Source organism: Cupressus sempervirens, chromosome 3 (assembly GCF_028749045.1).
Source record: "Cupressus sempervirens isolate cs-2001-9-10 chromosome 3, ASM2874904v1, whole genome shotgun sequence".
Classification (NCBI taxonomy): domain Eukaryota; kingdom Viridiplantae; phylum Streptophyta; class Pinopsida; order Cupressales; family Cupressaceae; genus Cupressus; species Cupressus sempervirens.
The window spans coordinates 630,104,903-630,121,976 of NC_143120.1; positions in this window are offsets into that span (position 1 = coordinate 630,104,903).

Sequence of the window (17,074 nt, forward strand, 5' to 3'; positions counted from 1 at the left end):
CTAGAGAGAAGTTACTAAAAAAATAAGGTGGCTACAACTATGGGGATCTGCTAGGAATTTGGAAGCATGTTTGCACATTATTATGAAGTTTTTCATGTTGGGGTGTAAGTTTAATATATTTTATTTCTAGAATATTTTGTTCCTAAATCACTTAAGGAACAATGACTTCATTTCGATTCATTTATTTCTTCTACATTCACTTGAGAGAAATGTTGATTATGTCAGGGAATGTAAGGAAACTAGAAAAGACTATGTCATTTTACACTAGGGTTTAATTTTTAGCCTTTAAAATTTTTATCACGGCTTGTACCCTTATGTCATTTTTTTTTCCTAACTTGTGTCCCATATTAAGGCTCCTTGACTAAGTCTGCCCATAATACTAGCATTTGCTAGCCCAGGACTAGCAATAAAAAAAAAACCTATAAGCCCCTCTATAGGTGAGACCTCCTCCCCTCCTAATTCTAGGGATAATAAGAAAAAAATGTTAAAAGCCCCCTATTGTGTCTAGGTCTCCCCAAATAGGTAAAATACTTGTGTTTAATGTAAACTTTGATGATTGTATAGAAAACCTTGGTGCTCACAAGTCTAACAAGTTGGCTAAGGAAAGATGTAAAAATGCCCTTCAAACTAAAAATATTTTTGCATTGAAGACTCTAAGGATCAATTTATAAATTATTCCTACCAGTGCTCTTCGGGTCACAAGGATGATTCCCTCCTCTAGTTATCAAAGTGACCCTCGTTCCTTATCACTATCCCCTTCTATCAACCCATCCCAAACTCTAACACCAAGCCCCACCCTGACCCCTCCCTATAGGTTGTTGACAAGGAGGCACCTAAGCTAGACACTACTGAGTTGAAGTATGGAAATTTGGTGGGTACTCTTAACAAACATGTGGTAGATCTAGATGCTAATGTGGATAGTCTAAAAAAGGATTTTGTTGGCCTTAATAGTTGCATGAAAGACACTAGAAAAAATTTCATCAAGATGATGCATGTATGCTCAGTGACCCTCTACTTGTTGTGAGAGAGGATTGTTGGAGGAAATTTAAATATAAAAGATGGTTACAAGGATCTCTTCTACTTCTTAAAGGAAGAATGAGCCTCCACTCTCCTCTCTAAGAGCTTGGGTGGGATGCAAAATTTTAGTTTCTATGGGTTTCTATTTCTTTTGGTTAAGGTTTTGTATCAACCCTTAAGATCTTTTTTTTTTTTTAAATTATGCTAGTTATGACCCTATGCAACTTGGTTATTGTTTGAACAATTCTATTAAGTACATGGACTTAACTAGTTTTTACGATTTAAAATACTCTTTCTTGTATTATGTTTTTTATAAAGGCAAGGAGTGGTTGCTTCATATATGTTAATAGTGTCCTAATTGCTAGTAATGTATAATCTTTTTGTTATTAAAACTCTAGTTCCTTGTGTAGCATGGGCCAACACCCACTTAATGCTTTTATTTTCAAAAGCATCACACTAATGTACACTAGGAATATTTATGATTTTGGATGGTTTTGTTACTCTAGGTCCTCCACTTTTTTGTGAATAATGTATGTTAATTGAATATTAATGTAAATAGTCTATTCATTAAGAAAATAATTATAACATGTCAAACAATAGCATCATTACAACCATAGTTTGCTTAATACTTATCCATTAGACCAATTGTACTACCATTATTCTTATAAAAATTCCTCTTAGGACCATATCTAGAGACATCCATAATTAAAATCCTTGGAACTTGAGAAGTAAAAACATAAATAGCTTTAAAATTCTTAACATAATTCTAGGTATGGAAATTAATAGTCGATATAACCAAAGAAAAAAAAGACCCCATCTCAATCAGGTTCTTATGAACTTGCACCCCACTTTTTGTAGAACATGTTAGACCAGCCCTTCATCAATCTCATCAAAACAAAGGTACTTCTTTTTAAAAAGGCATAAGTATGTGGTAGATCTATGCATTAATTTTAGGTTGAACCTAGAGGAACGAGAAATTTTCCTTTCCAACTTAGCCACCCTATAATTGATCTTTAGTCTAGTTCATCCATAGTGGTATTACATTTAGCATATGTTCCCTTATATTTGTCCTTATTATTTCTAATAGCACCCAATATACTCACATACTTCTCCTTCAACATCATTTAATTTCTAAGATCAATGGCTCTAGTGTTAAGGCTTTCAAAAATATGTCTCAAACTATCATTAGTCTCTAAACTTCCTTCAATCTTGGCATCTCCATTAATTTATTTATTATTTGTTAGTTTCCTCACTCTTTCAACCCTCTTCCTCATCAATGTCAAACCTCGCAATTTTTATTTTTTTTCCCTTTATCAATGGAGGAGGTAGAAATCTATGAGATCATCTAGGGGTACAAATCTCTTCTATGGATTCATCTTTAAATATTATCTCATGTCTAGTGAATTGGCTTTTTTCATAGAGGAATTTCCTTATTTTATTAGGGGCAAGGACTTTCTTTTATGTTTAAGAATTTATGACTTGTAAACATTTTCACAAGGGTTTCAAGTGTATCTTGATGGGAGATAATCTTTAGCCCCAAATTCTTAACACATTTATTATTACTTGACCAAGGGAATCTATTAGTTTGGTAGAGGGAGGAGTAATAAACTAGTGGCTTCTTGGGAAAAAATATATTTTGGATGGCACAATGCTAGATGGAAGTGATAAAGGAGAAAAATCAGGCCCTAGTTAAGGGAAATAGGATTTTTACCTTAACTTCTATTTTTATCCATAACTTCTTTTGCAATATCTCTAAAGCATTAAGGACAAGAAAGAGAAATGAAATGAGATTTTAATTACAAAAGAAAATTATTAGGGCATATGCTAGAAGTAATAAACACTAAATCATCCTTCAAGGATAAAATATTTCATCAATAATAGGCATACTTAATCTCAAGATTTAGAAAGTTGTTCTCTTCCATATCGACCATGAAGTTTAATAGGACTTTTGTCTTCCCCTTAAAACTAGTTATTTGGTTACTATTACTGGACACCATTCTCATTTATTCCAATTCATCTCACTTTTAGTGAGGCTACTTGTTGTTCTTGTGACTCCATTAACTTTAACTAAAATTCTTCCCATTGTAACCCTTTTGTCCATCCATGGTGATTTGAATTGTATGGATAGATTCTCATCATATCCATTCAAATTCTTTATAAACTATTTAACCTTTCCCTCTTTTCAAATGTAGCATATGTTGGCATTGATGTGAACTAGATGAAGTTCATTTCCAAATATGGGGTTAGATTATAATAGATTATATTAATGCACTCATGATAATTTGTTAGTATGTGATAGCTACATGGTACATCTTGTATTAGTTGGTTGATTATGGTAACAAAGATATTAATAGTGACTCCCACTACAAAGGTTTTAAAGGAGTGAATGTGTGTGTGTGTGTGTGTGTGTGTGTGTGTGTGTGTGTGTGAAGATGTGATATGTTATGCGATCAAAAGGTTTTCAATTAGCAAGAAGATAATAGTAGCACACCAACATGATACTTGTAAATGTTGATTTAATGCATTATTTAAATTAATAACATGTTTTTGTTAATATGTTCAAAATAAAAAAATTAGGAGGTACAACTGAGGCATATGACAAGTAATTTCCAATTTTTTCACTCTACTTTAGGAGTAGAATAGAAGTACTTTACAAGAGAAGGATAATCAACTACAAGAAACCAATTTTTTAGTTGCATTAAATTCAAATCTTGAGGAACATTTTTCTTGGTCAAATAAATATGCTAAATATTTTATTAATAGTGGTTGGAAGTCAAGTTGATAAATAAAAAGTAAATCCTTGTGTTCAACTCAAAAAGAAAAATCCAATGAATGAAAGGAAGTTTTCAAAAATAAAAGAGGGAGATTACAAATGGATATAAATGAGAAGGACATGGATGTGTTATGGATAATAAAAAAATAGTGAACTCCAAATAATATAGAAAAAGATAAGAATAAATATAGAGTACAAATGTGTGGCTGAAAAATAAAGAAAGAGTGTTGAGTGTTTTCTTTTATATCTACATTAAAAAATACGGTTAAAGGAAGAGTGTATGCATATATGGAGAAAACTCTACTATGAGAGTAGAGAATATATGGAGTGAAAAAAGATAGAAGTAGGTTTTTTGAAGTATTGAAAGGAATTTATTAGAGAAGTGTCAAAAGAGGGAGAAAAGAAGACTCGTATAAAGAAAATGTAGAAAGCACAGCAATGTATTTTAAATATTTCTTTAGAAACATAGAGTATAAAGAATAAAAGGGAATTATACTATTAAATTTTAATATAGAGTAATAAATCTTTCACAACAACTACAACTAAAAGAGAGAAAGAAAATTTATATTTAAATAAGAGATTTCTTATAGAGATAAGTGTAATGTTGAGAGGTTGTTGCATAGAAACAAAGGGAGCAAAGTATAGAAACTATAATAGTTTTTAGTGTAGAGTTAGAGGAAGTTTTTTCAACAAACAAGTGCAAAGAGATGAAGTTCAAATATTTTTGAAAACCATAAAGTATATTTTTAACAAGGTATCCACATCATCTTAAATATTTTAATGTATGAACTTGTTGTCAAAGTGGGTGCTTTGATTAGGAGTTCATTCCCAAAAATTATAGAGCTTAGTGCTCCATTGATTTGTTCCCATAAAATTTATAGTATTTTATTTATGAGGATGGATTAGAGAAGTAGACTCTGGAAGCTATTCTCACTATTTTTTTTCATGTCATGCAGTTTTTGTTGTAATAGTAAGGATGAAGAGGATGTTGAGAGGGGGGTGATTCAATATCCTTTAAATATTTTCACATTCAAATTAATTAACCTTTTCCCCTTTTCATGTACTGAAACTCAGTAATAATTGATCTTTTATCACAATGCTTTATAAATAACAATTGCATAATTAATTTAACTTTCACATAAAATATATAAGTTCATGAAACATAACACATAACACATATATTTTCTATCACAAAAACCCTTGTTCAGAGGGAAAAATGTAGTGGGGATGGTACCCACAAATCCATCACTACTATAGTAAGAGGTTTCTTTTTGAGAGCTACAATGTTTTTCACTTTTGGTGACTTACTCGATTAGGAGTATACAATATGATCTATTTAGATCTACCTTTTACAAGGACTTTACAATATTGTTCAAGTGTTTCAGCACTTAAGAGTTTACATATAATACTATTAAATCCATGTGTTAAGGATTTAAGTAATTGTTACAGTGATTAAACAATAGCAGCAATGATCTTTACAATAACATTAACTTACTTTTATTGATTAGATCCCTCTTCTACTCTATGATTACCACCTTGTTCTAATAGATATGCAATTCATTCCAACTATGTCTCTATCTCTAAACTTTATAACCTATGTTCTTGACCTTAATCTCTTCTTATCTTCGATACTTCCTTCAATACTACTTTTCTAGCAAAACTTTGATCAACAACAACTTTAAATTGTTCTCAACTATTCCTTCTATAGTTTTATTTTGTCATTTCACATCTTGACCTAATTAGGGTTTTATAATTTTCTATAATTGTCCTCTAATCATGATCAAAAATTCTAAAAACATTTAACTTGTCCTTCCTTTTCATTGGTCATTGAACCTTGAAATCAACAATAATCAATTCACATGTTTCAATAAAATATTTTTAAATCTTTACCTCAATTTATGTAAACCATTTTCCTTTCTTGGTAGAATCATGTTGCATCAAAATATATGTCAATTCAAACTCTAATGTCAATCAGTAAATATATTATTCTTCTTTACTAATGCTCGATAGACATTTGCTCGATATTCTCTATTTCACTCGGTGTATATTGAATTCTTCTCAAGTCAATATAAGTAGAATTTCTTGATGAATACTTGAGCTTGGGTATAACTATAATGTTCTTCCATATCCACCTTCATAGCTTGGGCACTATAGTGCTCAGTTACTATGCACATTTTGACACTAATTGGTAACATAATACTCTATAGGAGTAACATTCTCCCCCTTTGACATTAGTGCCAGGAACATTATGTGTTGAAAACTAAAATTAGAATAATTATTATATTTTTATTGATGTCAAACCTTATTGGTGAGATAGTTTTCTATCTAATTTGAGTGTCATATCTAGATAATTGATGAAGAGGATTTAGGAGTTAGTCATAACAATAGCACCTAGAGGAAAGGTTGAGTTATCAGAAGAAACTATAATGGACACTTGATTATTTAGAGTTTGACAAGATAAAGTGATTTTTTAAATCATGCTACAAGTGAAGATGGTAGTTGTACTAAATCCTTAAAGAAGCAATCCAAGATTGACCAAATGCATAGGCTTGAGCAAGAAATAGAGCAAAATATTAAGGAACTTGTAATATATGTCGAGTGATGTTAATGTCAACCGAGTCACATGGTATCTATCGAGAAAAAGTAGTGTCAACTGAGCATTAGTATTGATCAAGCATCATTATACACATTGAATAAGAATGTTAGTAGCAATTGAGTAACCATGTGATGACTAAGTGTTAGAACACAGCATTGGTGGAGGGACAACATTTTGGTAGTTTATGAGAAATTGTTATTTTCAACCGACAGAGTTGATTTCTTGGAATATGTAAAGAATGTTGAAGATAAGGATGGATGACCTAGAACATTTAAATCAATGAAAATTGAGTTCTCATGTTTCTATATAAGGATTCAAGAACAAGCTTGGAGAAGTTTCTAAAATATAAAAGAGGAGATGAAATATTGGAAGGATTCAAGGAATCTAACCTAACCCTAAGATCTATAGTGGTGTTTAAGAAACAAAAGATCAAAAATACCTATTTAAGGAGGGGCAAAAGCTAAACTCGTGTCTATGCAAGTGGGTGTGAAAACCTAGAAAGGTTATAGCAATTTTTGATGCTATTGATTGGTGCACATAAGAAAGAGACTGAACAAAGTTGTGAAGGATGATTGCTTGAATGGGTTGCCAAGTGAATCTAAGATAGAGATTGTGATTTTTATATGCAAAGTGAGTTGTATTTGTTAGATCAAAACCTTTTTTTTTTTTATTAAGGAAAATAGGATTAAACTAGGCCCTAAAACCCTTACAATTCATAGAACAGACAAAGGAGAATTCTTTAAGTATCAAAATAAACTAAAAGCAAACATCCAAAATAACTCCCTAAAACTAAAAGATAAAACTAGTAAAAAGGCAGGGAGTCAAGACAAAAAACTAGGACTAGCCAAAAAAAAACCAAGGCACTCAAGAGATATCTCTCAACATTTTTGTTGCACTTATTTCTAGCTCTGTCAATCTACTAGTGTCCTCCTTCATTTCTAAAAGATCTTGGTTAGGTTCTAGGGTGTCCTTATTCCTCATCATGGATCTGGTGTGCTTCCTTGAGCTATCATCAAGGGTCTTGTCATTAGTGATGTGGGGGGTAGGGTCATCCTCCTTACTGATGCTTTTCTCCTCCGTATTGTTAATGAATAGCTTAATATTCTCATTGGCCTCTTTGAGAATATTGTAGCTTTGTTCTAGTATAATCTGCATTGAGCTCTCCATCATTTGGACCCTATTCTTTACCTCCTCCACTCTATTGTCCATGCTCTTTTCTTCCTCTATTCTCATGTTCTTTAAGTTGAAATTCTCCCTTTCTAGACTACTCACCCTATATCTGATCTCTTAGATCTCATGAAAAATCCACTTGGTGTTGTGAAAGTTGTCCACCAAATCATTTTTGGCATTATTGAGGACATCCATATCTTGATTTTCCTTTATGGTGTCACTAAAAATCACCAGGGCTAGGTCTATCAGCTCTTTCATTTGTATTTTACCATCCTCATTCTCTTTGACCAGAGTTTTGATCAACTCATGATTGATCCCCATTCTAGAAGAAGTTGTGTCAAAGTTCTGCTACACCACATTCCTATCCTTCCCCATGATTGAGCATCTATATTTGTTGGTGTTGAATTCCTCATGGCCCTACTCCTGCTCCTCCCTATCACTTCGATTGGGGTCCCCTTCCACCCCCTCCTTTTCCACCCCATGTTTATCCTCCTTGGCCTCAAAGAGATTCTTTTTTTGGCTCTAGGAAGTCATGACTTTTTCCTCTTTGTTAGTCATAATTTTGATGATGATGTTTCTCTTGCCCCTCTTCCTCCCTATGCCTTCCCCTTCTCTAAGATCCTCCTCTCCTTTTGCACTTTCTTCCCCCATATCCATTCCTTTAGCCCTTTCATTATAGTCCCTCTTCAAGGAGGTTTAAAGGCCTTGCTTAGGTTTGAAAAGATCTTTTTTCTCCTTCCTTTCCATTATGATGATTTTTTTGCCAGAGCCCCACTGAGGGGAGTCACCTCCCTCTGAGTTTGTATGCATCTCAAGGCTATCCTTAGTATCAAAAGGAAAATAGACCTCTTCCAATTCTTCAAAGTCCCCTCTGTCCTTCTTGCACTCCTTCCTGTGCTTAATTTGTTTGCCCATTGCCGTAACTTTAAAGAATTCATAGATTAATAGTAAAAGCCCCTCATGGAGTGTTGGATTCCTAGTATGCTTCTCTTGATAATCAATAATGGTCTCATTCATAGAAGACTATAGGTAGAAGGGAATAGAAATTTTTTCCCCATACCTAAAGTGGTTAAGTAACAAAAAGTGGTGGGTCTAAAGGTGGTCAAATTTGGTATTGAGCGAGATATATTTGATGATGACCTATAGCACAAACCTCTATAATGGTTTGATGGAGCTTAGAGGATAATATGTTCCTTTCTTCACCAGTGCCTTTTTCTCCTCTTGACCCTTTGTGAGTTCCACCACCGCTTGTCCTAAGATTTTCCTATCTCTATAGAATTTATTTCCCACGATGGGAATACCAATAATAAAAAAATATGACATCCTCCATCACCATGAAGTCCACCCCATCAATTTTAACTATTCCCTCATTCTATCTATTTACCATACTCATGGTAACGGAGGGTTTCCAACCATGTTGTCTTTCAATGAAATTCGTAATTTTTCCTTTTTTCATAATGTTCCACACTTTGGAATGCCTCTGCCACTTTCAGGCTTCATCCTATGGTTCCCTCTTGTGTCTTTCCCCCACCATGTTATCCTCCTTTGTGTAAGCTTAGTAACAAGTATCAAAGCCCTTCAAAATCAAAAAAACTTTGGCACTCCTTGTTTTCTTGGACCTTATTTCTGTCTTGCAAATTTTTTTCCCAAAATTAGTCCTTGAAATAAGTTGATATAAATTGTTGATGTGGGAAGTAAAATTGCTATTGTACTTCCACATCACAATTCTATGCATTCCCCATAAAACACTAACAATTATAATAAATTTACACATCATATTTCTAACTACTTCGCATAATTTATTAACAATCATGATGAAATTTTTATGATACTCAATCTACCTAAAATCCTTTCCCTTTCGATTAACTCATTAATTTCTAATGGGATATTATAGCCATCCATCCACTTAGCCACTTCATTGTACTTAACTACCCAGTTACCAGCCTGTCTACCACTTGATTAGATTCCCAGTACTCATGTGCCACATAGGTCTTTTCAAAGGTCTTGAGATGTTGGATGTAGTCATTAATGATATTTTTAGTTTTCCAACTTGGCTTATTCTTCTCATTTAGACAATCAATAATAATTTTTGAATCTCCTTCCAGCTAGAGAAATTTCACTCTCATTTCTCTTACCAGTTTAATAGTCTGGTGAGCTGCTATAGCCTCTATATAATGATTAGTTTGTATTCCAAGGGGGGCTACAACCACAGCAATCCCTATACCAAAGGCATTTCTGATGATGCCTCCCACCCCAGCCTTTCTCAGGTTGCCTTTGGCTGCCCCATCAAAATTAGCCTTATGCCATTCCTCAAGAAAAAGAGACCATCTACATCATCCCTCTTGTTATTATCCCTACCCTTTGTGCTAGGAGGGGGGATCAGGCCTTTGATTTTGGTGTATTTTTCCATTAGGCATTAAGGAAATTGTGAAAAACAATGTCTACCTTAGTTTCCTTATCCCTAAAAATTTTTTTGTTCTACTCTTTCCAAACCGCCCAGCACACATGGGGTAAGGTCGAGTTCTATAAAGCCATGGTGTTACTCCCCAAAATCCCAAGGTGTTATTGTTCAAAGAGCCCCATAATGTTGGAAGGAAAGCACCAAGACATCTTGAAAAAAGACAAGAAAAGATACCACTGGTTCTAATGTAAGGGTAGTGGATAAAAATATGCTCAACACTCTCACAATGATTTTTGCATAAAATGCATCTATTTGGCATCATATTTCCCCTCTTGGTGAGGTTGTCCACTGTAAGGATATGATTTTGGAGCATAATCCAAAAGAAAATGTTAATTTTTGGGATTAGCCCTAGGTACCAAGCTTTGGCCCACATAGGGACTAGGCCAAGGTTTTGTAAAGTCTCATAGCTAGAGGCCACTGTATAAGTGTCATTCACAGTCTCCCCCTAGATAATGGAATCTTTGTTATGTGACAAAGGAATATGCTTGACCATGTCCATTAGTGGCTTGAGCTCCTAGGACATCTTAGCCAAATCAATCTAGTCATTATGAGACCTGTAGTCACTCACCCTACTCCAAAATCTTTCAATACAAGCATTAGCCCATCTATTAAAAGGATCAATATCCCAAAGAGGTCCATATCTAAGCCAATAATCATGCTAGAAATTAATATCTTCACCATTACCCAGTTGCCATTTTGATTTCTCAAAGGCTAAGCTCTTTGTCTCGAAAGGCAATTCCAGATAGTGGATCCTCTAGGGTTAGGATCCCTGATGATGAACTATTTAAGATTGAGATTTGTAGCATATTTTAAGTTTAAAATATCTCTCCATTCACCATTGGTATTAAAGAGTCTCCAAATTTGTTTCAATTGAAGAGCACAATTGAACTATTTTAGCTTTCTAATCCCTAGATCCCCTTTCTTCTTAGATTAGAGATGTTGTTCCAGGCCACCAGAGGGTATTTCTTGTTCTCATCAGTGCTTGACCACATGAAATTTCCTCTGAATAGCTTCCAAATGATTAGCCACCTTAGAAGGGATAGAGAAGAGGCTAAGAGCATAAGCTGGTAAGTTTTGCAAAGTGGACTTGATCAACAATACTTTTCCAACCTAACTTAGAGTAATGCATTTCCATCCTACTAGCTTTCTATTGAATCTGTCAATTAGATTGTCCCAAAAGTTGTTAGGAGGTTTGATCCCCAAGGGGAGGCCTAAATAGATGGAAGGGAGGGCCCCAATAGAATAGCCCAAAATTTCAACAATTTTCTTATGTCTATCTAAAGGGGTATTAAAAAAGAAAATTGAACTCTTGTCCCAGTTGATAAGCTACATAGAGCCCTTGGAGTAAGTATTAAGGATGCATTTCACAAACCTAGCTTCTCTCACTGAGATCTCACATCCCAAAATGGTATCATCAACAAATTATTGGTGAGTGAAAACCAAGGGGCTAGAAGAAGGATTCAGGCCCACCGAATCCCCTCTACTCCTTTTAGAATGAATGGGCCTACCAAACCTTTAGCTAGGATGATGAAGAGGATAGGTGATAGAGGATCCCCCTGATAAAGACCCCTAGAGGATTTGAAAAATTCAGAGGGCATCCCATTAATCATGACTTCAAAGGAAGGGGTGGAGACCAATTGGGAGATAATGATTCTCACTCTGGCATTGAAACTAAAAGCTTCGAGGATTCTATCCAAAAAAATCCCCAATCCACCCTATCATAGGCCTTAGATAGATCAAGTTTGAGCAAAAAACCCTCTTATTTTCCAACTTCAAGGAAATGAATAGCTTTGTGAACCTCAATGTGGAGTCAAAAAAATTTCTGCCAAGGACAAAACTTGATTGTTTAGGTGCAATAATCTCTAGGAGTAATTTGATAATTCTATTAGTTAAGACTTTTGCAAAGATTTTGTAGAAAGAATTGTAAAGTTAATTGGTCTAAAAAAGCCAAAAGAATTAGCACCAATGACTCTAGGGATCAGACCAAAAATGTGGCATTGATTTCTTTTAGTAGGTTTCTACCACCAAAAAAACTCCTTAACACCTTTGACAAGATCAAAATGAATAATTTCCCAAAACATATGGAAGAAAAAGATAGGGAAACCATTTGGACTAGTGGCCTTCTCATTCGGCAGAGCAAAAATTGCCTCTTTAATTTCTACAAGCTTTGGGATAGCCACTAAGGCCTAATTCTAAGCATCACTAATAACATTGGGAATGGTGTTAAGAATAACATTTTGGTCCTCTGCATCCAAGTTAAGATCTTTAGTAAGGATAGAAGAGAAGTACCTGATAGCCTCCTCTATTATCTCATTATCTTCCTTGATAGTGTCATTTCCTTTTTTAATCTTACAATTATGTTGGTGATCCTGTGTTTCATAGTGGACAGGTGGAAGAATCTAGAGTTTTTGTACCCTTCCTTTAGCCAGACTAACCTAGACCTCTACCTCCAAAACATTTCCTCTTTAGCCACAATGTTGTGAATATCATAAAGGATTTCTTCTCAATATTCATCTTAATATCATCATAACCCCAGGTCTAGATCTCTTCCTACACCTCAACAAGTTCCTCCAAAATCCTCTCCTTATCATGGAATATATTGTCAAATTCCAATTTGTTCCATTTATGAATTTCTAACTTAATGAATTTGAGTTTCTTAGCAACCTTGTACATGGTTGTACCATCAACCTCAATACCCCACCACTCTTTGATTTTTTCATACAGGCTAGGGTGCACTAACCATATCTTCTCAAATCTAAATGGAAAATCCTTCTTTCTATTGACTCTCTTGAGAATAAGAGAGATAGGGGAATGGTCTGAACAAGCCTCACCAAAGATGAAAACTTGCACTGAAATTGACTTATCCAATCCAAAGTAATAAGGGCTCTATCTAATCTCACCTGGATGCACTCCTAACCAATTCTCTTGGTGGACCAGATATATTTGCATCCCCCAAGATCAACATCTAGAAGGGCCAAATCCCTTATCAAGTTAGCCAAGTGTTTCCTACTATCCACATTAGGTGGTAACCCTCCTAACTTCTTAGAAGCCAAGAGAGGGGTATTGAAATCCCCCATAACAATACCCTTAGAATCACCCATTTGGGCAACAAAATCAATAAAAATTTCAAAAAATTCTTCTACTATTCATAGTATTGGGAGCATAGAAGTTCAATAGAAACCATCTATCTTGATCCTTAGGATTAAAAAAATTTCATGCAAAAAATATTACCTTCATCATAGATGATGTTGGCTTCAAAGGCTTCCTTCCATATTATTAGTAGACCACTCAAAGCTCCATCTAAGTCAATAGCCATCTTCCTCATTCTGTTACCAAAGGAAATCTTATCAATTTTCTCCTTCTTCATTTTAGTTTCCTAAATTAAAAATAAATCTGGCCTATGATCCCTAATCATATTCCTAACAATTTCCTATTTGTGGAGTCCATTGAATCCATGAATGTTCGAGGAAATGATCTTCATGCTTTATTTTGGCTGCAAGATTCATGGATGGTTCTTTGTGTCCCATCTAGAATATTCCTCCTTATTTCTTCCTTTCTAATTTGATTCTTTTTTTTCCTCCCTAGGGTACCAGATTTGCTTCCAGTATCAGCTTTCACCCTACTTCTAGTGGCTATAGGCAAGACTGGCGAAGGGTCCTTGCTATTTTTCTTTTTCTTATTCTTGACTAATGTCCATGGAGATTCATTAGCTTTCTTGTAACTATCAAAGAGGGCCTCCAACTGAGAAAGGTGGCTAGGAGTGGTGGCCAAGACCCTTTCAAGGAATTGGTTGACTATTGTAGGGGAGACCCCTTGTTTGTGTTGTAGTTGGATTCTTGTGAATGTCTCAACTCCACAAAAGGCCCATCATGAGATTCTATAACACAAGAGGAATCAATGGTATCCATCTCTATGGTTTCCTCAATGGAATTATTCCCTACACCCACTATAATATCAGCCACATCCTTCCCTCCATTCTTCTGCATAGTGACTTTAGGACTTGGTACTACATTAATCAAGACCTTATTGGTCTTTTGTTATGCCTCCTTCTCAGAATCTTTGTTTCCTTCCAAACTATTATGTCCCATTGGGGGATCCCTCTTAAGATTTTCTCCATTAGCTTCTCCCCCCTAGGCCTTTCCTTCTGTAGCTTTTTCCTTCCACACCTTTTTGGGAGCATCAACTTGGTTGTGTTTTTCCTTGTTCTTTACTTGTTTTTTTTGATTTATGATCCTTTTCCTTCTCTCTAAAGATAGGGAAAGCCAATTCTTTATGTCCTACCTTTTTGCAATGCAAACAAGCAAAAGGAAAATTCTCATAGTCAATCTATTGCACCCATCTACCTAGACAAGATTGAAACTCAATCACTTGAGGCATATCCTGGCCTTCAACCACTCCAACCTAGATTCTAGCATACATGAGTCTTTTCTTGGTTGGAGTAATAGGATCAATAGATAATAGTTCCCCAAAAGAGTTGGCTATGCCATTAAAAACATCTTCATGCCAATACTCTAAAGGCAACTCTGGTAGCCTAATCTAGACTGAGGCCTGGGTTAGAAAGTCATTGTTCAGGTTAAGGTTGGAAGTCCACTTTTGGAGAATAAGAGCAAATTTTCCCATCATCTAGTTACCCACATAAAAATTCCTCGAGTAATCTTTTGGGCAGGAGAACTCAAAAGACATAAAGCTTTTTGCCATGGCCATTACTTCAACCTCACCTTTCAACTCCCATTTTTTCCTAACAAAAATACTTACTAAATCAATATTTGGTTGGGGGCCAATAAATTTACCCACCAAGGTGGCAACCATACCCAAAATTTTTTGGTCAATAATTTTAGTGGAAAATTCTAAGGTGAAGATCCCCTTATCCTTATCATATTTATCTAATTGTTTAGGGAAAGAGGATCTACCTGATGGTTTGACTCCAAATAGATTAGTCCATCTTCCCTAGGCCCTTGGGGCTCCTCCTCCTAATGCCCTTGGTAACAAAATAGAGATATTATTTTTTCCTAGGTGTAGCTACAAAGCATGTGGGTCCCCATCTTCTGTAGCATTCCCCTTTCCCTCGTCCTTTCCTTACTTGAGACCCATAGATTGGTTGTCGTGCCCTAGCTTAGTAGTGTTACCACTCAAAATCTTATTCAAAATTCCTCATTGCTCCATTCCACCATGTTACACAATCTCCAAGTGTTGAATACTCAGATATCAGATCAAAACTTGTCATTACTTTCTAGCCATTATATCAATATTAAAATATTTTAATCAAGGTTGACCTAACAGCCATTGGTAAATCCTTTAATCAAAGTGGCAATCTAATGGAATGCTCTAAAGTTCTCTTAATAGGGCACTCCTAACAGGGTTTTCAAATCCTTTAACAAGGTCACATTTAACAGTGTGTTTTGTAACCTTTAATAGGATTGGTTCCTAGTAGATCTCACTTTGGAAAAGTGAAAATATTGGTGACATGTTATTGGTGATTTTTCCCAAATTGGGTTTGCACATTAAATCCTAGTGTCAAACTTGTTTGAATGTTATTTGTGATGAGTTACTATTAATGTTTGCATTTTTCTATTTTATTATATTTAGGAAAATAGACTACTAGTTTATGATACTAATTATCTACTGTAGAGACTGATCTTATGGATGTTAAGATCTAAATTTGTTGAAGTGTTTGTTTGTTCAATTGGTACATGTGGACCTTGGATAACTGATTCAACCCCCTCCCCCTTGTTAGGATTAAACTAGAGATAGAAATAAAAATTACTTGCAAATATAAATAATAACAAAAAATAATAGATCACACAGAAAAGAACACAAGACACTAAGATTTAACATGGTTCACCCAATCCTTGGGCTATGTCCACCAAACAACAAGTCTAATATTATTATGATCTAGTGATTATAACCTAATTACGATCTTTAATCCCTTGTAGCTCAATACCACTGTAAGAACCAATTTCACATCACCGCTATGAAACAATCCCTAATGCTAAGCCCTTTTATACAAGTATTTTATGCTACCTTAGGGTTACAACATGTTGGCCATATGTCGGCCATACATCAGCCATGGCCCAAAAAAAAATTCAAGGTGCTGCCCCAAACCCCAAAGAATTTATGAAGTACATACAGTACTTCCTTAATCAATCACCACAAACTAACACCCCCCCTCCCTAGTTATTCTAAAAATTCTAAAAATTGGTGTCAAAGCATTGATGCTTGCAAGAGAAAATTTTGAAGGTACTTGAAGTTGAAGATCAAGATGTACAAAAAGGAGGTGTCAAGGTTGAAAAAAGAGTACTTCCCTGCATGAAAAATTTTGATGAGGCTACATCTAGCAAGAATTTTTGATGGTGCAATAAATTTTTTGGACAATGCATATGTGGAGATAACAATTCTTCCTCTGACAGCCTAGCAGTTGAAAGAGAAGAAAGAACACAACCAAGCTATGTTGGAGATTGCATCAACCCTAATCTATGCCAAATTTTATGACATTAAAAACTACAAGATGGCTAAGGAAATGTGAGACATACTACATACCATCTATGTAGGAGACAAGAATGTCTTGAGAGCAAAATTAGAAAGCTTGAGAGCTAATTTTGATGAAATGAGAATGATGAAAAGTGAAAATGTAGTATTGTGGGAGAATCAAAAGGTTTGTAAATGCTGAGAGGAGCCAATGGAAATATTGATGATAAAGTTGTGATCAACAAAGTATTGAGAACTTTAGTTCCTATTTATGCTAATAGGTTTTCTACAACACAAGAATTGTGATGTACTCTTGGTAATAACCTAACTCTAGAAAGTGTGATTGGTATGCATATTGCTTTTGACATGTCAAATTTTGATAATTTCACTCCTACCACTATTGAATCTTGTTTTAAATCATAATTGGTTCTTACTAAGAAAGGAAAAGGAAAATGTGTGAAAAGTGACAGTGATATTTCTAATGATGAACTTGATGAGCTTGAAGCACTAATGGCTAGAAGACTTCTAAGAGGTAAAGGAAAATACAAAGCTAAACTTCCTATAATATAATTTTCATGTAACAAATTTGGTC